The 24,983-nt window shown below is 43.7% G+C and overlaps 1 long non-coding RNA gene across 1 annotated transcript in view; it reads left to right on the forward strand.

Moving 5' to 3' along the window:
- LOC115091509 overlaps positions 1-11,767 on the forward strand; it is a 223,508-nt gene extending 211,741 nt beyond the window's left edge. Inside the window, exon 5 of the long non-coding RNA XR_003856738.1 lies at positions 11,700-11,767. This is a non-coding gene — a long non-coding RNA (uncharacterized LOC115091509). The remainder of the gene's footprint in view (positions 1-11,699) is intronic.
- Positions 11,768-24,983: the final 13,216 nt, after the last annotated feature.

Consider the following 24,983-nt stretch of genomic DNA (forward strand, 5'->3'; position numbering starts at 1 on the left):
ACATAATAGAACTGCAAGATTTCTAGCTACAAGACTGCAGTATATGACAGAAAGGTAAGAAATAATTCCGTACCTAAAATAATTTCAATTAACATTCTTATCGTAACCTGTCAAGACATTTCATGAGTTCTACACCAGCATGTACGTGCCACTGCTATGTGTCTGAGGATTTCTCATGCTGCAAGCTTTCAGCATTCTCACATTCAGGAATAAAAAGACGAGACTTGATTCACCCAAATTTGGGTCTCGGAAGAATTTCCAGCAGAAAGTATTTGCTGACTTAATCTTAATCACATTCTATTTATTTATTTATTTATTTAAATTCTTTTCTATACCGCCGTTCATGACACAAGTCATATCACATCGGTTTACATCAAACAAAGGTGGTTTACGTCAAACAGAGGTGGATTAACAGTAACCTAATCATTTAAACATTCTATGTTTAAAAAGCACAACAGTCCAGAAGTTCTTTATATCTCAGGAAAAATGAACACCTTTATGTGAGTTTTCAGTCTGCTTCCCTCTCCCAAACCATGTACTTTTGTTGTCAATTTCTTTGTCATGTTCATGGCCCTGATTATCCCTTTCCCAATATGCAGAGCAAAGTATTGTGGTTGTCATGTTAGTTCACGTGAATATATACAAATAAAGATCAATGAATGTATTGAACATGATACTTTTTTATTGGACTAATTTAATTTCATTAGACCAGCCAAAGTCATTTCATGCTGTACTTTCCAGCAGGGCTTGGACATGCTTCACCCAGGGCCGGTGCTAGCCTTTTTGCTGCCCTGTACGAACAATTATTGTGCTGCCCCCTCCCTCCCCCCTCCCTTTCTCGGGCCACCAAAAAAAGTCCAGCACGTTCCAGCGACCTAAACTTTAAAAACTGTCACCCACCACCCTCCATGTCTTCCCCCTCTCCCCTGGAACCCATGGCCGGTATAAGAGTATTAGGTGCCCTAGACAAACCTTATACCCTTGGCAGCCCCCCCATCATGCACATAGTTAAGAATTATGAATTTATAATAAGGTCTCTCTCAGCAGCCTGGAGCCCTCCTCTTCTTCACTTCCGCTGAGGGGTAGGCTGGGAACTGCTTCGTGGTCTTTTCTTCTGGCTACGCTGCTTACTGGGAAATGTTGGGTACCTCATGGCTCTCTCATCTCGGCCACATGGCAGGTTGACAACAGCCAGGTGGCCCTGCAGCTCTCTCTTCCCGGCCACGCGGAAGATGGCCGGGAAGATGAGGCCCTGGGGCTCTCATCTCAGCTGAGTGGTGGATTGACAACCACCGGGTGGCCGTGCAGTGGGTTGGGAACTGCCAGGTAGCCCTGGAACCACTGAGCAGCTTTGCAGCATTAGTGTCTTCAGGCCATCTGGCGGGTTCCTGCCAGGTGGGCTGCGGCCTCTTTCTCATCTCAGATGCTTGGTGGACTGCAGGCCAATACCGGCAATATTCTTTCATTTTGGCTTCTGGCCCTGTGGCTTTCTCTTGATTTTGGACCCTGGTGCTTCCCAGGCTTTCACCCCCTTCAGGCCGCCACCGTGTGCAAGTGCACGGCTTGCACAGTGGGTTGTGTCGGCCCTGACTTCACCTCATTCTGGGGAACACCCCTTAGCTGAATTGAATTTGGATGTCAACCTGAAGCCCTGCCTACTTTGTAGGTAATGTGACCAGAAGCCCCGGTCTCCCAGGAGATGCAACCCAATGTAACTAAATAGTAACAAATCACTGGGACCAGATGGCATTCACCCCTGAGTTCTAAAAAAGCCAAAACATGAAATCACTAACCTGTTACTAGTAATCTAAGATGTGGAATAACATTTCTATTGATCTGAAGAAAATGGAGGAGTTGAAATTCTTCAGGAAAATAAAAAAAAAAGATATTTTTAAACAAAATTATGGGATATAATATAAAAAATGTTTAAATACTCTTAAATATTTGTGGTATGATAAAAGTTTATGTATGTTTTCAACTGTAAGCCCCATAGATCCACAATGTTGGATATTGTGGATTATAAATGTAACAAATAAATAATCTGTAACCTATCATTTAAAACAGCCATGATTCCTGAAGACTGAAAGGTGACCAATGTGATGTTAGTTTTTAAAAAGGACTCCAGAGGTGATTTGGGAAATATTATGACATTGTTGTTGGGCAAAATGATAGATGCCACTCTTAAATACAAAATTACTGGCCATATGGATAGACATGGCTTAATGAAGAAGAGACAACATGGTTTAGTAAGGGGAAGTCTTATCTTGCCAATCTTTCATATTTTTGTTTTGAAGGTGTAAATAAACATGCAGATGAAAGTGAGCCAGATAAAGCAGTTTCTTTGGATTTTCAGAAGGCATTTGACAAAATCCCCTACGAGAGACTCCTTAGGAAGTTATAAAGTCATGGGATAAGAGGCCAGTGATCTATTGTGGATTGGCAACTGGTAAAAAGACTGGAAAAAGAGGTTAGGACTAATGGTCAGTTTTCCAAATGAAGAATCATTATTAGTGGAGTACCACAGGGATCAATACTGGGATCTGTGCTGTTCAACATATTCATAAATGATCTGGAAAAGGGGATGATGAGTGAGGTGATCAAATTTGCAGAGGACACAAAATTATTCAAAGTCGTTAAAACAACAGTAGGCTGCGCAGAACTGCAGAAGGATTTTGAGAGACTAGGAGACTGGGCAACTGATTGGCAGATGAAATTTAATGTGGAAAAGTGCAAAGTGATGCACACAGTGAAAAATAATCCCAGATACGGGCACATGATGCTGGGTTCTGTTTTGGAAGTCACTACCCAGGAAAAGGATCTTGTAGTCCTTGTGGACAGTATGCTGAAATCCTCTGCTTAGTGCACAGTGGCTGTCAAAAAAGAAATAGAATGTTAAGAACGATCCGAAAAGGACTGGAGAATAAAACAGAAAATATCATATTGCTTCTGTATCAAGCCATGGTATGGCCACACCTTGAGTACTGTGTGCAGTTCTAGTCACCCCATTTCAAGAAAGAGATGGGGTGACTTCTTTCCCTTTTTAATTTTGTATCTTCTCATTTTATTGTAAACCACTTAGATCTTACAAAACATTTGTATAGGCTGTATAAAAATTATTTTAAATAAATAACATCTTTTTTATCCTATGTTTTTATCTTACTTTGTTTTGTATTTTATTCTCCTTTTGATTTCTTTTACTTTTCTTTCCCGTTTGAATTTGTATCTTCTCATTTTATTGTTAACCTCTTAGATCTTACAAAACATTTGTACAGGTGGTATCTAAATGATTTTAGATAAATAAATTGTGGAACTAGAAGAGTTACAGAGGAAGGTGACAAAAATGATAAAGGGGTGAAACATCTCTCCTATGATGAGAGAGACTTCGTAGGCTAGGGCTCTTCATCTTGGAAAAGAGATGGCTGAGAGGAGGCATGATAGAAGTTTATAAAATCATGAGGCTAGTTATTTACCCTTTCAAATAATATTAAAATAAGGGGAAACTTCGTGAAACTAATCACCAGAAGATTCAAAACAAATTATACTTTTTCCCTCAGTACACCTCGAAGTTGTAGAATCTGTTGCCAGAGAACATGACCATGACAACTGGCATAGGAGAGTTTAAAAGAGGTTTGGGCAAGTTTCTGGAGGAAATGTCCATAACATATTATTAGCCAGGTAGACTAAAGAAAGCTATTACTATCCTTGGAGGTAAGTAACAAGAAATAGATCTACTTTATGGGATCTACCAGGTACTTATGACCTGGATTGGCCACTGTCAGAGACAAAATGCTGAGCTTGATGGACCTTGGTCTGTCCCAGCATGGCAATTCTTATGAGACTTGTATTTCTTTCTATAGAATTACTAGGACAATACTATGATTACTTATTCAAGAAATCTGAGGGCTGTAGATATAGCAGCTCTTGCTACTATAACTGATGATACTTTTGTTTGCCAGGAATGGGAGTGCTTATCTCTGTACCAGTTGGTGGAAAGTTGGAATGGCTCCCTTAATGGCATTTTAGATCAAGTGGCTTCTCTGAAAGAATATTGCAGTGTTGTTAATCATAATGGCAGATGGTATCATGTTGGATTACATTTGCTAAAGCAGAAGTATCATCCGTTAGAACTGGGCAGGCTCAAGGTGCATGCAGCAGTTATGTCTGTCTGGTACAGAGCTCAGAGGCAATTGTATAAAGAAGTAGTTAGGTAAGTTGAACTCTTTTTTTTTTTTTTTTTTAACAAAGTTGTCATTAGCAAAAAATAGGCTGAGGAAATTGTTCTAGATTTTGAAAGGGCTTAGATACTGTTCAGCCCCTAAGGCAGGAAATTCCAATGGGGTGTTGTCTTGTGAAATCTATGCAAACTTTATTGAGGATAAAACTGTTGCTAAACAGAGTTATCAGTGATTAAGAAGAGCTCTAAGATTGGAGCCTGTGCAAGATAGTAATGGAAGTCTGTAAGGAGTAGAACATCCAAATTCATTGGTTGCTTAAAACAAATAGAGAAGTTTAGTGGGGTTAGTTTAGTTGGATTACAGAAGATATCCGAGGATACAAATGTGTCCTCTTGATTCATTTCCTCTAAGGCTTTTAAAAAAGAAGGACTTGAGGTTGTGGCCTTTTCTATGACTCCTAGTAGATTCTAGTCTGTCTCAAGTCCTGATATAAGCACTTACTCAACCTATTTTGAAAAAGGCAGATAGTACTGATTACAATGTTTAGCAAATTACTGACTAATATCAAACTTGTCATTCCTAAGTAAAATCTTGGCAAAAGACAATTTATTAGCAGCTATCAAGATATGAATTGGAAGTGGATGTTATAAAACCCTCATCAACCAGGATTCAGACAGGGCCAGAGTACTGAGATGCTATGGTAGGTTCTATCAGTGTTCGAATGCATGCAGACAGGGGATGATACTTTTTCATAGTCATGCTCGATGTGGCATTCAATACTATAGATCACGAGTTGTTACTACTGAAATGGTTGTCTTGTCTGAGTGCGAAGGGGTTGTCTATCCAATGGATTAGACATTTTGTATGACTGGACCCAACAGATAGTTTGGGGCATGGGAAAACCTTTGATGAAACAGGTGGCGCAAAACCCTCGGTTTGGCCAGCAGATGTCACTATCCCTGTTTAGAACACATTATCTAGGAGCCATCTATACCCCTCAGTTCCTCCCACCTGGAGGGTCTGGATTGGATGCGTGAACACTATTTAGCCCAGTCATTTTAGAACACCTTGGGATCAGTTTGAGGAAGCCTTGGAATAGTAAGGATGTTTACGTTTTACATGCTGGTGAGGTCTCCCAACTTCACCAAGATGGAGTTTCATTTAGAAGTGACACCTCATCGTGCACTTCCTGCCAGAGGGTCCTTCTGCTTCTAATTTACAGAGAGATAGATTTTTATGCCTGATACCTTTTAGGGTGAAAGGGCTCTCACCAGGGGATCAAAGACCTGAGAGCCTACTCTAAATCCTAGGTGGGCAAGCGCCAGTGATTAACTCTGCTGCGAGAGACAGTGAGGGCAAAAAATGTATCCAATTTAACTTTTGAAGTATTTTTTTGGACATGAACAGAGTGGGGAGGTGTTTGGATCCTCCCTCCCCTCTGGGATTGCAGTGCTGAGAACTAGCCTGATTCCATTGACTTTTCCCCACAAAAAGGCCCCCTAGAAACAATAAATAAATAAATAGAAACAATAAGCAAGGATTGACGAATAAGATCGGGAGACCCCCCAACCGGATCTCCACAACTATGGGACCGGGACAGGCTGGATGTCCAAAAAGGAGATGGCGTGAGCTAGGACTGTTTAACTGTGAAGTTGGGGACCTTTCCATTAGGATTCCTAGTGTGCATTAAATATCACCCCGGGGCTCTACCCAGGTGCCTGAATATAAGGACACCTACCTTCCTAGAACTACACTTGTACCAACACGTTAGATGTAAGAACATAAGAACATAAGAAAATGCCATACTGGGTCAGACCAAGGGTCCATCAAGCCCAGCATCCTGTTTCCAACAGTGGCCAATCCAGGCCATAAGAACCTGGCAAGTACCCAAAAACTAAGTCTATTCCATGTAACCATTGCTAATGGCAGTGGCTATTCTCTAAGTGAACTTAATAGCAGGTAATGGACTTCTCCTCCAAGAACTTATCCAATCCTTTTTTAAAACACAGCTATACTAACTGCACGAACCACATTCAACATTATTGACAAATAGACTTTAATTATGATTATTAATCTGTAAACTCTTATTTTCACACCCAGATCCTGGTCCTGTCTACTTTACAATCTAAATAATTGTCTGAGCTATCAAAAGGGGGAGTCTGTACGTATAGGAAGATCACTGGAAGTAGTCTGATAGGGGGAATGGAGTCAGTGGAAGCCCCTACCTGCTGATGAACTGTATGTGTATGTATATGATGATTTGGATTTTTGTTCTGGATATAACATACAGGAACTCTGATTTTTGTCAATTTATTATCACTCATAAAGTGCTTCAGTAAGCACCTTTATTTGTGGAACACCTAAAACCATAGCGAGTGTGTCTTTATTTCTGAAACCCAAGAGGAGGTCCTAAGCTTTGAAGCAAGCATTCCTCCCTGTTAAGGAAACCCCAGGAGCCCCTTGGGGTATATAACAGCCCCACAGCTCCCTGAGGTGTCTCTGACTCATTCAGAAGTAGAACGGGGGAGGTGTTACACTCCCTTCATCAGTGCAGTTACCCTGCGTTGTCAGGTAGGCCTTAGATGTCGGGGTGATCATAACAGTCCTTGGGCCCTACCCAGCCAGTCAAGTTTTCTAGATATCTCTAATGAACATGCATGAGATTTATTTGCATGCACTACCACCTATGTATGCAAATATTTCTCATGCACATTCATTAGGGATATCCTGAAAACCCGACTGGCTTGGGGTCCCTGAAGACCCGTTTGAACATCCCTGCCTTAGACTACATGGAGGGCTTTCTCACCTATCAGATATAGGCCCTTTGAACTGTAAAGTTATTTTTTACTGTAAGTCACCTCTGTCAACACCCCTCCCCATCCTTTCCCCTTACTTACCTGATTAACGGGCTGATACAGTACAGTGCGCAACGGAGCGCACTGTTAGTCGGCATTTCGACGCGCGTTTTGGACGCGCTAGCTTTACCCCTTATTCAGTAAGGGGTAATAGCGCACCCAAAACGCGCGTCCAACCCCCCCAAACCTAATAGCACCCGCAACATGCAAATGCATGTTGATGGCCCTATTAGGTATTCCCGCGCGATTCAGAAAGCAAAATGTGCAGCCAAGCCGCACATTTTACTTTCAGAAATTAGCGTCTACCCAACATCCCTGCCTTAGAATGTACATGGAGGGCTTTCTCACCTACTATCAGATATAGGCCCTTTGAACTGTAAAGTTATTTTTTACTGTAAGTCACCTCTGTAGTATCCCTAGCGCCTCTTTTTACCGCCAGGCTTAATTTAAATAAATTAAAATACTGTATCACGCGCACAGGAGAGTGGCCTGTGCGCGTGATATCTAGCTCTTGAAATCTAGTCACAGATGTATTGAATTCTAGTCACAGATGTATTGAATTAGTCCAGTAAAAAGGTCTCACCTACAATCTGTTAGTTGGCCAATATGCAGAGTCACTCTCCAGATGCCACTAATCTCTGAAATAAGGCAGAAGTCATCTGAGTATGTTTAAATCAGGACATCACCAAAAGGTATGGACACAAAGCAAAAACTACTTGCATTTGCTTCAGTCATTACACTGCCTCATTTAAGTATGTTAAAAAGCACTTCTGCAGCCCAATTCCATTGCATTCAGTGGGCAGAAAAGAAACATAGAAATCTTGACTTCAACTTAAAATGCTAAATATTAGTTTGTGGATGCTCGCATACATATGTAAAAGTAGAAAAACAATAGAAGCACAGTCTTATCTCTCCACTGCACACTTTGTCTTGACCTAACTCCATTATATCCTGAATCTTCTACTGCACAAACACAAGCCTTTGAAAAAAGAGCAAGCATCATTTTTCCATTCTACCACTCCTAGCTTACCATGGCTTCTTAATACCTGTAAACTGCACAATACAAAGCAAACCAAAGGAAGCAGTGGAAATGAGGGACAGAGTACCCGTCTGACTAAGACATTACATCATCACATAATGGAAGTGAGCTATCGCATAAAAGCCCCTTGACACGTTTTTTTCTCTCATGTACAGCACAGCTAGATTGGACATACTGGAGGAATACAGACAAAAATGTCATTCAATAAAGAATTGATACATCAGGCCTCAGAGGACTGATTGATGTCACCTTCTTGACGGAGCCATTAACCGTGCACTCTGAGTTCATTCGGATGTAGCGTGAGACCAAAGAAACTGTGGCTTAAGGCTCCGCGCTGACTACAGTGGTGATAAAATAAGAACACTTGCAGAACAAAAAACATGTGCATCCACTACAAATCTATCTTATAGAGCAGCTGGACAGAAAATGAGATCACACCTCCTGGGCTCTGTGCACTGGCAACTTTATATTGAAATGCTTTATCCCATCATCTGTATTCACTGTGTTAATTGGACCTAAGCTCTTTAACTGTGCTGGAAAGAAGAATATAAATCAAGAGGCCAGCATTCAAAATGGCACTTAGCTGGAAAAGGATAAGATGCTTAATATCCAGCTAGCGTCAGCAAGCCCACTTAGCCGGATAAGTCACTTATCTGGCTAAGTATTTAGTGGGATAAGCCGGGGGGGGGGGGGGGGTGGAGAAATGGGCTTAAGGGGGAGGAAATGAGTTATCCAGCTAATTCTAATATTCAGAATTAGCCGGTTAATTTATCTGGCTAACTCTGGTTGGGCTACAGGGCTGTCATAAAGTTAGCTGAATAAACTTATACAGCACTAGTTAGCCGGGTAAGTTAATCCGGTTACCTAGCAGAGCCGCACAGTGGTTGAACATGGTCCTCCAAATACATTTTTTAAAAGCCTCCTCTTTAGAACTTCCCTTGTGGCATACTGGGCCTGTCTTGCTGTTTTTCTCATTGCCCTACTGATCGTGAAGATGGCTGCAACAGAACCAACCAGGCTGATTGTGCAGAGGTCAAATCTGCCCCCACTTTGATCGAGATGACTGTTGGGAGATGAGCATTGGGGCTCAGAGGAGGTAAACTGGAGAATCCCTCTGCTTATTTCTGAAAGTACTTTTCCATCAATTTTATATTCAGTTTTTCCAAACTGAAAATTACCTCGTTCTATTTTTAGCAATCGTTTGTAACAAATTCACATCCCTACTATCTGTAGTGCATGGCTACTTTGTCCATTTAAGGACCAATATAATACAATCCATGCTAAAATTGGAGCGAAATTTTAGCACAAGTTTCATTTTATTTACATGGTAGAAAGCCATGGCCCTTTGGGATGCACTAAGCTAATCGCATAGAAATGCACCATGAATTAAAAAAAAAAGTGATAAACTTAAAAAGTGTGATTTTCTTTTTTACTCAGGTGTCATTTGCATGCCATTGAACTGAAAATCTGTGCTAAAATTTGGAGCCAGAAATGGAGAGAGAAAAGAAATCACAGCACATATAATAGCGGTGTGACAACACAATAAGGGATCTCAGACTTACAATCTGAAATCTGCAGGCAGCATAAGCTAGGAATAGGAAGAGAAAAAAAAATCAGAGGGCATGGGATCCTGGACTAACAAGCTGAAATGTGCAGGCAGCACAAGATAGGAATAGGAAGAGAAAAAAAATCAGAGGGCATGGGATCCTGGACTAACAAGCTGAAATGTGCAGGCAGCACAAGCCTGTTCTATAAACCGTTTCCTCCCTCTCCAGATTCGCTCCTGCACTTCTAAAAAATCAATCATTTTCTATCACTCGTTCATCCTTCACATCGTTTCCTCCCTTCTCAGTCTCACAATATTTTTTATTTCGATTTGCTTTCTCCCCCGCTTGCTTGTCTTTGCTTCTCTTGTTTTGCCACATTTCTCAGTGCTGTGAAATGCATTTCTCTTCACTCCTGGTTTCTTTAGGAAGGGGCATTCTTGAGATAGTGAATCCCATATTTACAAGTGCCATGGGAAGCTTAATTCCAGCCCTGAGCCAGGAGTTTAATTTCCTATGGTAAAAAAATACAGGTATACTAGTTCTTCCTCTAGCTCGCTTGTCTGCATTGCAGGGTAATAGCTAATAAGTTTATTACCCTACAATTTGCATGTACACATGCTAGTCTCTTAGCACAGGTTTTAACATTTTTTTCCATGCAAAATACCCTGTGAATACCAAGGTCAAGTTTGCATGAAAAAATGCAGTAAAATAAGCTCTAAAATGCAGGTTAAACTTGTGCTTTATTATATCGGTCGCTTGGTGTGTGGGAGACCAGCCTGCTGGTCACATGATAACACAGACTCTCGGTGCACTGTCCACACTATGTGGATGCTGCATAGGGTTTCAATTGTTTCTGTATATTTGGAGGACAATATAGATTTCATTCTGTATATGTCATGTTGTTAGATTATAAGCTCTATTGAGCAGGGACTGTCTTTTCGGTGTTTGTACAATGCTGCGTATGCCATGTAGTGCTATAGAAATATTAAGTAGTAGTAGTAGTAGTATTTGGTACTGTGCACACACATAAAGCAAAAATTAACAAAGGCTTGTAGTACAATAGCATAAAATACAATAATATATACAAGAGCAATGTTAATCCCTTCTCCTTCTCTCACAAGAGGTCAGGCTACTAATAGCTAACACTCCTACTACTGGACACAAAATCTATTCTCTAACCCCCCACTCCCTCCCAGCTACTCCCGAAGATGCTCCCAAAGGGGCAACACACGTGGAGGTGACCTGCCCTCTGCATCGGACCCGCTATTATGGTTGGCCCACAATGACATCAGTGCAAGGGGACATGGCCAATGGTGAGGTAGGAGCAGGAACAGCAGAAAGCTTCCAGCATCATGGGAGGAACTTAGATAAAAGTTGTTTCCCCCACAGCAAAACTTCTAGCTCACATTTTGCCTGATGTTTAGGGGAATCTGCATGTGTAAAGGTGAATTTTAAAAGCCCTACGTGCCAAAGCCGGGAGATACGCGCACAAGTGGGACCGGGGAGCAGCATGCGGAATTTAAAAGATGCCCGCGTACGCGTGCATCTCCCAGTACCCGCTCAAGTAAAAAATTCAGAAAAAGGGGAGGGGTGTGGGCATGTCAGGGGAAGATCAAGAAACGTGCGCGTAAATTACTGCCTACACTTGCGCGCACCAGGGTCCCTTGCTGCATAACTTTCCTACTGCCATGGATGGTGTGTAACTACAAAAGCAAAAAACATCTAGGCTAGTCATCAGGGTTTTAAGGGTTGGGGCTAACAGGGTGAAAGAGAGACTAATAAACTAGGGGGCTTTGGAAGTGCTATCCCTAAACTGGGCGAACTGAGAACAAACTGGGAAAACAAGGTATGGCGTCAGCGCACGTCCCTTATAAAATTCCCCCATTTACATGGTAGAGGCGGCATCTGCGTGCATCCATATAAAATTGTGCGCACATGTACGCACTGTCAGCCTGTTTTATAACATGCGCGCATATTATAAATTGGCCGCATCTCTGGATGCGAGCCGGCATACGCGCGCACATGTGCTGCTGTTTAAAAGTTACCCGTCTTATTTTCTTATATAGTTTCTCTTCTTTTTCAGCCACACGATAACATGATGTTCTCCTGCAGTTGCAACAGCAGCAGACTGAGAAGTTACAAAGATTATTAAACCATCCCCTCCAGCAGGAAGGAAAGGTCTGTGGAGTAAAGGAAGGCTCAACCATACCCTACCCACCTCACCATCCCCTTCACTTGCTAGAAATTGGCTGAGGATGTAATTTAATTCTACACAAATAAAAGTTTGATTATTGTTATATATCTAGACCTGTATGAACTGCTGGGTGTATATTTACTGGAAGATATGGGTTGAGATTTGTACGTGGAGGTGTGTGTATGGCAGGAGCATGAATGCAACAGGTACAGTATTTTATACGATAAAGTACCATACAAGAGTAAGAGAGAGAGAGAAAGAGAAAGGAGGTTTCTACCTAAGGAATCCACAAACTAAAGAATCTAGGACCATCCACCAAAGAGGCCCAAGATAAACCTTTCTTGAGGAAGGCACTCAGGTTTTTAAGCGGTGTTGTATGTTTTTTCTTTCACTCCCTTTACTTTCCAAAAATAATCTACCCCAGCCACCTCTCACTCTACGTCATCCACTGAATCTTCCCAAAGCCTAACTGCAGTCCCTGGGGTCGAGTGGGGGCAGATGCAATCCCCTCTCTTTCTGACCTGTCAGCGCCATTTTTCAAAATGGTACCGGTTGACCTCTGATGATCCTTGGCCACACTGTGTGGTGAAGCAAAGGAGCCTCAGGGGTCAAACTGCGCTATTTTAAATATTGGTGCCAGCATGCAGGAGAAAATAGGGATTGTTCCTTCCTCTACTAGAATCCAGGGACTGCAGGTAATCTTTGGAGGGGGCTCCAGGAGAGTGGGGAAGGTGGGAGTTAGGGGAAGTATTTTTTGAAATGGGTGGGGCTTTTTTCTGGTGGTAGGACCTAAGGGGAATTTAGTTTTACTTTTTATTTTTACTCCACTCAAGGTACAGGGGAGACGTCGCACTAGAATCCTGGCGATTTGTTTACCTGGGGCTTGGGTGGTAGGCTCTGGGGCCAGGTGAGTCCTTATAGTGCCAAGCCCAAGAGCATCGGAAAGTATGTTAGCGAAGTTAGCTGTACCTCAATAAAAGCTGATTACCTCACATGTACACATTTGTGCAGCTTTGTAAATGAGCTCCTAAGTTTGAAATATATCAAAAGCTTTAACCAGATTTCTATTTTCTGAATGCAATTGATTTAGAGACCAAAAGCTATGACAGCAATAAAATAGCATTGTTTGGGTACAATTATGCAAGTTTACTTCAGTTTGAAACAATCAAATCTGAGGTTTGTTAATCAAGTAACTTTCCATCAAATCAGTGACTTGGTAATTGTTTGGCCTACTGGATTCAGTATCTGTGTATGCAAAGTTGTGAAACTTATTGTAAAAGGGAATTAAAATGTATTTATTAGTTTAAAATATGTTATAAGAAAGCTCGTCTTTATATATGTATTAATTATCTTTTATCTTTATCTTTTATTCACATTTATTAATCGCCTCAATGAGACTAGGCAATGTACAAATAAAAACATACATAAAATTCTGATTGTATATAACATAAATATTTGATTTTCTGCCTTTTCCCATGATGTTCTCAAGATGGGCTTTTTTTAAGAATATAAGAACATAAGATATGCCATACTGAATCAGTCCAAAGGTCCATCAAGCACAGTATCCTGTTTCCAGGCCAATCTAGGACACAGGTACCTGGCAGAATCCCAAAAGGTCAATAGATTCCAAGCAACTTATCCAAGGGATAAGCAGTGGATTCCCCAAGTCCACCTTAATAATGGTCTTTAGACTTTTTTTCCAGAAACATGTCCAAACCTTTCTTAAACCCAGCTACACTAACAGCTTTCACCACACCTTCCAGCAATGAATTCCAGAGTTTAATTATGTGATGAGTAAAAAAAATATTTTTTCTTATTTGTCTTAAATGACAATGTATTACCTAGAAACTTCATTGAATTTCCCATAGTCTTTGTACTTTTTGAAAAAGTAAACAATTGATTCGCATTTACTCATTCCATTCCAGTCATTATTTTATAGGCCTCTATCATATCTCCCCTCAGCTGTCTCTTCTCCAAGCTGAAGAGCCCTAACCTCTTTAAACGTTTCTCATAGGGAAATCATTCCATTTCCTTTATCATTTTTCAGATTGATTTTCAAAAAGACCAGCTTTCCCATCAATTCTGGTGCCAGCCTTGAGTGGCTCATGATGTCCCCTGCCATTGAGAAGATACGTTCATTGGACACACTGATTGGTGGGTAGGAAAGTTATTGCTGAGCCACATTGGCTAGGTCTGGCCAGAATGAAGACTTGTGTGTCCAATATGCCAGCACATCTGAGTCCATGTCCTCGATGGGCTCTGTGAGATAGCATGTCACAGACATTTATGCTGGGGGTCTTCTTTGCTGGAGTGGGCCGATGGTCTCTCTTGCCAGCTGCTTTAGCTATGGCCTGTGCCAGAAGCAAAGGTTCTTTGTGGTCAGTGTGGCTTTGGTGTATTGAGATTGGGGAGGAAGTGCTAGTTGACATGGTTCTGCTCCTGCTTGCACTACTCTCTGAGGTGGCCACTCTTTCCTGTGCTATATCCCCATATGCCTCTGCCTATGGCCTCCTCTTGACATACCTAGCTACCAGCATGAATGTGAGATGCTGGGACTGAAGGGCCAGACTCCCTTTCACCTGCGGATCACAAAGTGTAGCAAGAATGTATGTATCGTTTTCTATGAGAGATTTTAGTCTTTCTTGCAGCTGCTGCTGCAAGGAGTCCACAAACTGCTCCTGAATTCATTAAAGCTTCATTTCTGGCTTCTGAATGGCTGAATCTGTCCCAAAGTGAAAGTCTGCGGTGCAGGGTCATAACAAGGCTCTTCCTCTTCATATAGATTTAAATTCAGAACTACTTTAGCTTCTTGTACAAAACAGAGGGGCTGGTTCAATAAGATCTAAATTGCTGGTTACTGATAAAGTCAGTGGGATGGCAGAATTGCTGCTCTGAATTATTGTAGGATTTTGCACTCCCACTGGTCTACCACAATGTTCTCATTATAAATAGTTGTACACAAGAATCAACTTGGGATATTTTATTGAAGCTCTTAGAGTACTACTTAAAATCTTGATGAATGAACCTCCTAGCTAATAAACTCACCATATTGCAGCATAAGTGTAATCTACAATGGAATTGCCTTCTATTCAGAGAAATGTAAAAGCAGCAAACCTAGAACAAACGTTTATAAATGATTAAAAGGCAGATTTTAAAAGCCCTACACTGCCACACGGATTTTAGGAGGCGCCCGAGTACACGCATATCTCCCGCTATGCGCACAAATCGGGGAGTCAAAAAAGGGGCAAGGCATGGGCAGAGTGTGGGCGAGGCATAAGTGGGACATGGGCATTCCAGGTCTGCAACCCGAAGTATGTACATAAGTATTTACGCACACAAGCGCGTGCTGGGGTCTCCTACCAAGTAACTTTACTTCTGGTGTGAATGGCATTAAGTTTTAAAACAAAACAATCAGGGCTAGTCAGCAGGGTTTGAAGGGTCAGGGCTATTAGGATAAAAGGGAGGTTATCTAGCTTGGGGGGGGGGGTTTAGGGAGTCCTATCCTTTATCAGGGTGACCTGGGAACAAACTGGGGAAATGGGTATTTGCGTCCGTGCGCATGCCTAGCAAAATCTCCTCACCTACATGTTAGAGGGTGGCATAAACTTCCCGCAAGTACCCTTGAACTCCCCCCAGAGAGATGTTCAAGAAATATCTCCGGGAAGTACTGCAAGTTGAGGAATCAGCTATCCCACCTCTTTCAAAAATCTTTTATTTACCAAAAGCTAGAGGTCCAATGGAACAAAGAGAAGCTGTGAATCCAGAAACCATGGGAGGGGTTGCTTCACCAGCAACTTTATTTGTTACCCTGGCTTTAGAGCCAGATAAGGAGTGGTTGCTTAAGTTAAGTCTAAGACATAGAAATGTTGTATTTTTAGGCTGTAGAATAAGAGTATTCCCAGACGTCTCCAGAGATACTCAAAGAAGAAGGAAGGCCTTCCTTCTTCTGAGACCGCAAGTAGTGGGGGCAGCTTTTTTCCTCAAATTTCCATGCAAATGCATAATAAAATATGCTAATAATTCATATATATTTTTTGAGCCCCCCCAATTGACTCGATTCCTTATAGGGAAAACTCCCACAATGCCCATAGGGAACAGTATGCGTGCTTAATGTCCCTCACAAAGTATTATAGTTCTCTGAAAGCTACTGTGAAATTGCTTTGTTAGTTATAAATAACTTTTCCTGAGGTTGTGTCTTCCACCTCCACATTCTGTGGACTTTAATTTAGAGAATATGTTGTTAATTACATAGAATATATTTGCCTTTTTGGTTGTATTGGATGTATTCTCTGTATTTTTCCCACAAGATGTTATCTTGTAAATTTGTTAAAATGCATAAAGAAAAAAAAAAAAGCAAGAGAAATAAGAAACCTATCTGGTTCTCAAAGGAGGTGGCTGATAAAATAAAAGCAAAAAGAACAGCATTCAAGAAATATAAAAGATCCCAAATGGAGGAACACAAGGAAGAAAATCTGGTGAAACTGAGGGAGATGAAGAAAGTAATCAAGAAAGCAAAAAGTCAAGTGGAAGATATTACAAGAGTGGATCCTTGGGCTGGCGGAGTAGGGAACCAATGGGGAGGAGTCCCAGAGGGCCCTTCCGATGGCAGGCGAGGCTATAGGAAACCCGAGACCCCTCTGGACCTTCACCACTACCAGCCTTCGTTCCCCGCAGGTTGAGCCCTTGGGTGCAGTGGCTGGCTGGACTTACGAGGGGTCTCAGGCCAGAGGTGAACTTGAGTCTGCAGGCAAGGATGTAGGCAGAGAGCGTATGTCATAGCAAAGCTGGCCAGGATCTGGGTAGGCAGCAAATTTTATAGTCAGATAGGCAAGGGTATTGGCAGGCAGAGTATCTCGTAGTCAGGCAGGCAAGGGCCTTGGCAGGCAGAGCATCTCGTAGTCAGGCAGGCAAGGGTCTTGGCACGGAGAAGCAGAAGACAGGAAACAGGTATCAGACGATGGCAGCGTATCCAAATAGGATCTAAAGCCAGGAGTAGCCAAAGTAAGGCCTGAGAAGCAGGCCCTGCCTTAAATACCTGCAGGTTTGGGAGGAGGAGTCTGGGCCCTTCCCGTGGTGACCCCTGAAAAGGGGTCAGGTGGCGCGCACATGTGCCTGGGAAGCCAGGGATCAGGAGGAAGCCAGAGCAGGAGCCGCCGGTGTGCCAGTCCTGCATGTGGCATCAGCATGGCAGTCTGGCAGGAGGGCCGCGGTGCAGCTCGCCGGCTGCGACCACCAGCTGAAGCAAGGTTCCCGGGTCCAAGGAGGCGGAGTCGGCCGAGCCGGTAGGTGAGGGGGGGGGTGTCTGGCTGCAGTCCCGTTCGGCCAATTTTCAGAAGAAAGGATTACCAAAGAGGTAAAGCGAGGTGACAAAACATTTTTCAAATACATCAGAGAAAGGAGAAAGGTCCAAAGTGGTATAGTGAAAAGGATCAATGTGTGGAGAAAGATGAAGAAGTGGCAGAAATATTAAACAAATACTTCAGTTCGGTGTTCACTAAAGAAGACCCTGGAGAAGGACCACCGCTAGTTAACAAGAAAATGGAGGGGGTGGAGTAGATGAAACTCTGTTTACAGAAGAGAATGTATGGAAAGAGCTAGGAAACTGAAAGTGGGCAAAGCCATGGGGCCTGATGAGGTTCATCCCAGGATACTGAGAAAGCTCAGAGATGTGCTGGTGGGTAGGGATGTGCAGACAAAAAGTTTATGTTCATAAGTCCATAAGTCGAAAAGGGGGGTCAATTTCGGTCAATATGGACATATGGAGAATTCCATAAGTTGAGTCTATGTCCATACGTGCACCGGTTCTCTAAATAAAAATTTTAAACAAACCCCTCACCCTCCTTAATCCCCCCCCCAAGACTTACCAAAATTCCTGGTGGTCCAGCGGGGAGTCAGGAAGCCATTCCTCTATTCCTTTGCGAGGAGCACGTGACGTCCGCGTCACGTCGGAGTGACGCGCCGTCACGTGGTCCACCGCGGTTCCGTTCCCGGACCACTCGTTGGACACAAACGGAACTTTTGGCCAGCTTGGGGGGGCCTTCCACAAGCTGGCCAAAAGTTCCGTTTGTGTCCAAGGAGGGGTCCGGGAGCGGACCGCGGTGGACCACGTGACGGCCGCGTCACTCCGACGTGACGCGGACGTCACGTGCTCCTCGCAAGGAATAGAATAATGGCTTCCTGACTCCCCGCTGGACCACCAGGGAGTTTTGGTAAGTCTTGGGGGGATTAAGGAGGGTGAGGGGTTTAAATTTTTATTTAGGATCAACGATCGCGATTTCCAACGTATTCAACATAGCTATGTTGAATAAGTTGGAAATCCGATCGTTTTCGCCTCATTACTTTTTTAAGGTTAAAAAAAAAAAAGTAGCGTTTTACATATAAGTTCAAAACGAATGCACACCCTACTGGTGGGTCCGTTGCATGACCTGTTCAATAGATCCCTGGAAACGGGTGTGGTGCCGAGTGATTGGAGAGGAGCGATGATGGTGCTGCTTCACAAGAGTGGGAGCAGAGAGGAGGCTGGAAACTACAGGCCGGTTAGCCTCACCTCGGCATTGAGAAAAGTAATGGAGATATTGCTGAAGAAAGAATAGTGAACTATTTACAGTCAGAAGAATTGCTGGACCAGAGGCAGCATGGATTCATTATAGGAAGCTCCTGTCAGACAAATCTGATTGACTTTTTTGATTGGATGACTAAGGAATTGGATCAAGGAAGAGTCCTCGATGTGATCTACTTGAATTTTAGCAAAGCCTTTGATACAGTCTTGCATAGGAGGCTTGTGAATAAAATGAGAAGCTTGGAAGTGAGCGCCAAGGCCTGGATTTCAAACTGGTTGACGGATAGAAGACAGCGTGTGATGGTAAATGTAACCTACTGTGAGGAGAGAGTGGTGTTAAGCGGAGTGCCACAAGTATTGGTGTTGGGACTGGTCCTGTTCAATATCCTTGTGAGTGACATTGCAGAAGGAATAGAAGGTAAAGTTTATCTTTTTGTGGATGAAACTAAAATCTGCAACAGAGTGGACATGCCAGAAGGAATAGAGAGAATGAGGGGTGATTTAAGGAAGGTTGAACGGTGGTTAAAGATATGACATCTGGGATTCAATCCACAACAAAGTGTGGAACGATGGGCAAACATACTAATATGAACACAATCCAACAGGTGTGTTGCAAAATCAATTGCAAAGGACCATATAAAACAAACCAGTCCCCTGACATTTCAATAAACATTTGGCATTTTGGAATTATTGAATTCTTTCTGTTTAAATTGTTTTTTTCTGGTTTGTTTTACATGGACCTTTGCAATTGATTTTGCAACACACCTGTTGGATTGTGAGCTGGGATTCAATGGCAAGAAGTGCAGAATCATGCATCTGGGGTGTGGTAATCCAAAAGAGCTGTATGTTTTGGGGAGGTGAAGGGCTGTTGTGCACGGAGCAAGAGAGGGACCTTGAGATGATAGTGTCTAGCCATCTGAAGATGGTGAAGCAATGTAACAAGGCAATAGCCAAAGCCAGAAGAATGCTGGGCTGCATAGAATGAGGAATAACCACCAGTAAGAAAAAGGAAGTGATAAAACCCTTGTACAGGTTCTTGGTGAGGCCTCATTTGGAGTATTGTGTTCAGTTCTGGAGACTGTTTCTCAAAAGGGACAGAGACAGGATGGAGGCGGTCCAGAAAAGAGCGTGACAAATGGTGGGGGTTCTCCATCAAATGACTAATGAGGAGAGGTTGAAGGACCTAAATATGTATACCCTGGAGGAGAGAAGGTGCAGCGGAGATATGATACAGACCTTCATATGCTTGAAAGGTCTTAACGATGCACAATCTACAAAACTTTTCCGTTGGAAAGAAATCAGTAGAACTAGGGGGTCACGTAATGAAACTCCAGGGAGAACAACTCAGAACCAACATCAGGAAATATTTCTTCATGGAGAGGGTGCTGGAAGCCTGGAATGTCCTTCCAGAGGAGGCGGTGAAGACAAAATGGTGAAAGATTTCAAAGGGGCATTGGATAAACACTGTGGATCCTTAAAGGCTAGAGGATGGAAATGAAGAAAAGAGTGCATGGGGGTAACTTGCTGCTGTGGCAGTTACTACTCTTAACCAAAAATCCTTCATTCTGTTGAAGCAACTCCATTATATGTCTCTGCTTTTATTGTTGCATAGAAGGTGGATCCTTGGGCTGAGGTGGGGTTGACGCAACCCGTAGGCGAGGGCCTACAGGACCCCACCATCAGCAAGCGGAGTGAGCTGAAGCTGGAGGCCACTGGAGCTTCACCTATACCAGCCCACGTTCCCCTCAGGTTGAACCTTCGGGTGCCGGAGCCGGCAGGACTTAGGCAGACCTCAAGGTTAAGTACAGGTAGATGATGGTTCAGCCCAGAGACAGCAGCCAGCAGATGGCGTGGTCCTATCCTGGACGGGATATGGAACAGGAACTCAAGCACCAAGGAACAAGAAGGAAGGTGCCTGAGGAAAGGGAAGCCGAATCCTAAATAGTCCGTGTCCAGAGGATAGGGACAGAGGCGTCACTATCAAACTTGAATGGAAGCTGGCAGCACTTGGAAGGAGTAGCAAGCAACATGGAACTCTGGACTCAAGAAAGTCTGAGGCGAAGTCATTCATAGCAGTGGTCAAGGCACGGAGAAGGTAGGCATGGTCAGACGTAGCAATGGTCAAGGCATGGTGAAGGCAGGCATGGTCAGACGGAGCAATGGTCAAGGCACAGAGAAGGCAGGTGTAGTCAGACATAGCAATGGTCAAGGCCCAGAGAAGGCAGGTATGGTCAGATGTAGCAATGGTCAAAACCCAGAGAAGACAGGCTTGGTCAGACGTAGTAATGGTCAAGGCAGGCGTGGTCAGACATAGCAATGATCATGGCATGGAGAAGGCAGGCATGGTCAGACGTAGCAATGGTCAAGGCACGGAGAAGGCAGGTGAGGTCAGGCGTAGCAGTGGTCATAACCAGGAAGTCAATCAGCACACAGACAAGATGAACACGGAACAGGAACCAGGAACTTGGAGAAACAGGAACACAAAGCAAGGCTCACGGAGAAGCAACGAATACAAGGAAACTTGGAACAGGAGACCAAGGAGACCTGTTGCAAAGGCCACACTTCAGTGCGAGGCCTCAGCATTTAAGCGCTGAGGGAACTGACGTCAGCATCCAGGTCTGCGGCCAGGTTCCCGCCATGGGCCCTTTAAAGGTTTCTCTGGTGCGCACACGTGCGCCTAGGGAGGGGCGAAGCGCCACCAGTGGCGTCTCTCCGCGAACCCCGCAGAGAGGCCCGATGGATGGAGGCATCCTGGCTGGAGATCCCGGGAAAAGGAGCAGGGCCGGAGGTGCTGGCGGAAGTCCGAGGTCAGGACTGGCGGCCCACCGCCACTAGCAACAAGGAGCTGGAGCCCGAAGCATGTATAGAGAGGTGAGAGGGCCACATCGCGGGGCTGCCGCGGGCAGCGAGCGTAACATTTATGGCAGGGGAAAAAGAGGAAAAGAGGAATTAGATTCAGACAGCAACCAACAAGGACACTGAATTTTACGGTCTGAGAAAAGAAATAAGCATGGGGGTAACTTGCTGGTGTGGCGATTACTACCCTTAACCAACATGCCTGATACTGTGGATTCAACTCCAACATTGCTCTCTGCTTCAACAGCAAGAGGTGACAGGGAATGGGACTCAGACAGCCACCAACAAGGGCCCTGACTTTGACAGTTTGGGAAACTAAGTAAGGGGATGATTTATATGGTGTAGCAGATGCTACCAAAAGCTTGCTGGGCAGACTGGATGGACCGTTTGGTCCTTTTCTGTCATCATTTTCTTTGTTTCTATGAATCAATCACTCCCCCAGTTGGACCATACTGGTAATCTACATTACAAAAATGTCAGAATAAAGTGTGGATTCAACAGCATAGGCTCAGTTGTTAAATGCTCACATAGAAGAGCTACAATTGCAAATGGCTGCCTTTAAGGGTAGATTTTTTAAAAACCTTGCGCACGTAAATCCCAGGGTTTACGCGTGTGGCTGGGCCTTGCGCACAACGGGTGAATTTTCAAAGAGGCCCGGCCATGCGTGTAAACTCCAGTACATGTATAACTGCCAGGCCTCTTCAAAGGGGCAGGCTGGTGGGGGGGGGGGGCAGGCCGGGATAGCGCCATTGATTGCTGTTCCGAAGACTTGCTCGCCGGCAGCCGATTGACATGCGCAACTTACTTCAGCCTGGGGACCTGAAGTAAGTTATAAAACATAAAAAAATAAAAAAAGATAGGTAGGGTTTAGGGGTGGGAAGGAGAGGAGAGGAGAGGAGAGGAGAGGGGAAGAGGGAGGGAGTATGGAAGTTCCCTCCCAGTTTGCTTCTTAATTGGAACGGACTGGGAGGGACCCGGGGAAAGGCCGAATGCATCGCCGCATGGAAAGTGTGAAAGCCCCCCCTTGCGCGCCTCGCAAGCTGGCACACGCATCGCATGCTGGCACACGCATGTTATAAAATCAGCACATCCATTATAAAATCTACCCCTTAGAGTATAATTATCTTGTACCACACTGGCACATATACAGTGATTTTTTTCAAAAAGAATTTTTTATATTGCAATTAAAAACATATCTTTTTGAGAAGTAATATGCAAAACTCAATAAAACCCAACACTGGCTGCATTTTGAACTGGCGTCTTCCTCAGAGGATGCCATACACTGTACACAATTTCATGAGTGCTGTCTTTGTAGTTGACAGATGTACATTCATTTTTAAAACCTCAAATGCTCTCTGAAATGAATCAATCATTATTAAGAGACTGCAAAAAGAGACCAATGTTGTGTTCCGCGGCCGTGACGCCCCATGACCGTGGCCCCCTACCTTGGCTGCGGCGTTCCTTCGCCGCGGGAGCCCCGGGGGAGGGCTCTGATTCAGGCCGTCGCTCCCGCGCGGCCTCCGGTGCTGCTCCCCCCTCGCAGCGTCCAGTGGCGTCTCTCCTCTGGGGGGCGAAATCCAAGATGGCCGCCACCATCCTTTGGCACGAAGCCGCGCCTCCTCTACAAATTTAAAGGGACCTAATCCCTTTAAATGGCTTCACCTGTTCTCCATCAGCTAGAGCAGGGGAAGTATAAAAGGCAGCTTCCTCTGCTCATCCAGTGACTTGGCAACATCCTCCAGCGCTGACTAGTCTGCTTGCTTCGGTGAGTTCTTTGAGCTTTGGATCTTGTTCCTGCTTCGTCTTGATGTCCCGGTTCCTGACTTCAGATTGGCCTACGGTGATTCTCTGGTGTACGACTTCGGATTGGCAAGCGGTGATTCTCTGGTACGTGACTTCGGACTGGCAAGTGATGATCCTTCGGTGTGCGACCTCGGACTGGTGAGTGACGACCCTCTGGCACTCGACCTAGGACTCCTTCCAGACTACCATCTCCAAGGGCCCGCCTAAGTCCCAGCGGCCCGGGTCCCTACAGGCTCCTCCCGGGGGGACCGCGGGCTTCCAGGGCGAAGCTCCAGTCAGCCCTTGCAACGTCACCCTGACCTCTCAAAGGTCCGCCTAAGTCCCAGCGGTCTGGGTCCCTACGGGCTCCTCCTGGGGGGACCACAGACTTCCAGGGGTGAAGATGCAGCTTCTCTTCCCGTCTCTTCATCCGCCTCCGCAGTCGCATCAGTCTCTAGTGCCCAGGGTCAGCCAGTCCCGTCTCCTGCTCTGCCTCGCCACCCGACGAGAGAACCTACAGATCGTCTGTCATATAATACAGTGATCGTCAGTCATATAATACAGTGTCCTGAAGAAAAAACTTAAATTAATTAAATAAGTGAAACCCAGTCTAGGACTACATTCAATCCAATGGGTGCCACTGTATTGCATTCTCTCCGATTAAGTACTCATTCAGATAATACAAGTTAGCACGTAGCACATTTAAAACATTTAGGAGAAAAAAATTTTTCGCTCAACACACAATTAAGCTCTGGAATTCGTTGCCAGAGGATGTGCTTAAGGCAGCTAGCTGGGTTTAAAAATGTTTGGATAAGTTCCTGGTGGAGAGGTCCATAGAGAATAGCCACTGCTTGCCAGCATTCGTAGCATGGAATCTATTTGATGTTTGGGTACTTGCCAGGTGCTTGTGACTTGGACTGGCTGCTGTTGGACACAGGATACTGGGCTTGATGGATCCTTGGTCTGACCCAATATGGCATATCTTATGTATGTAAAGCTTCTCTGTCTCCTCCATTATATACAGGAGCTACATGTTCCAACACAATGCATTTAAAATGAGAGAAGTCATGAAAAAAAAAATCAGTGCAGTGTTGTACAACAGGCGCTGACATCTTCTTAGTATGGATACAACTTCTGTGTTCGGAACATCTGCTGCGGCCAATGTATATTTTGTCACAGGGATATATCAGTATGTAAATCACAAAAGTCGATAAACAGTTGGTGTTATGTTTATGAACAATCCTTGTTTGTGAAGCTGAATGTTTCCAGAAAGACCCTGTAATAGTGATAGTATAAAAATCACATCTACTGCATGCTCTATGAGCATACTCAACCGAAAAAAAATCAATATTAGATATATCTTGTAGTCTAGTATGTATCACTTAATCATATGTTAGGTCCATGGGAATATGCTATAATAGGTAAATCTTTAAAAATAGGGTGTAAAGATAAGACATGCCAGTGTCGTTTAATAGATGATGCAATAAATGATGCTTTATTGGTATATTTAATAACACATACAGTAGTTGTTGATTCTGTCCATGACTTATATTCAAGCAAACTCTGCCAGTCTGAATAGAGAGCACATTAGTATGCATGCTAAATTGCTCTATGAGGTTAATCAAATTCATAAAAATGATGAGCCAATATACCAGCTTGTTTCCAATATTCCTCTACATCTGTGTAAATCCTATGGATCCTTAAAAACTGGCTAATCAGTAAACCCAATTTAAGAGGAGAAGAATTATGGCTTTAAAATTGAAGAAGATTATATCTCTTTCTACTGGCTTGCGATAAATCATAGTCATCAGTTATGTCCCATAAAGATATAGCTGTACATCCAAAAATGATATTTGACAGAAATGATGTGCCAAAGAAAAATGCAGATTATGATCCAAGGTGTTTATCCATGAATGAAAAGATTCTAAATCTGACAATGAAGAATCACAAATGAAAAAAATACCATCTATATAACA

The sequence above is a fragment of the Rhinatrema bivittatum genome, chromosome 5, assembly GCF_901001135.1.
Source record: "Rhinatrema bivittatum chromosome 5, aRhiBiv1.1, whole genome shotgun sequence".
Classification (NCBI taxonomy): Eukaryota; Metazoa; Chordata; class Amphibia; order Gymnophiona; family Rhinatrematidae; genus Rhinatrema; species Rhinatrema bivittatum.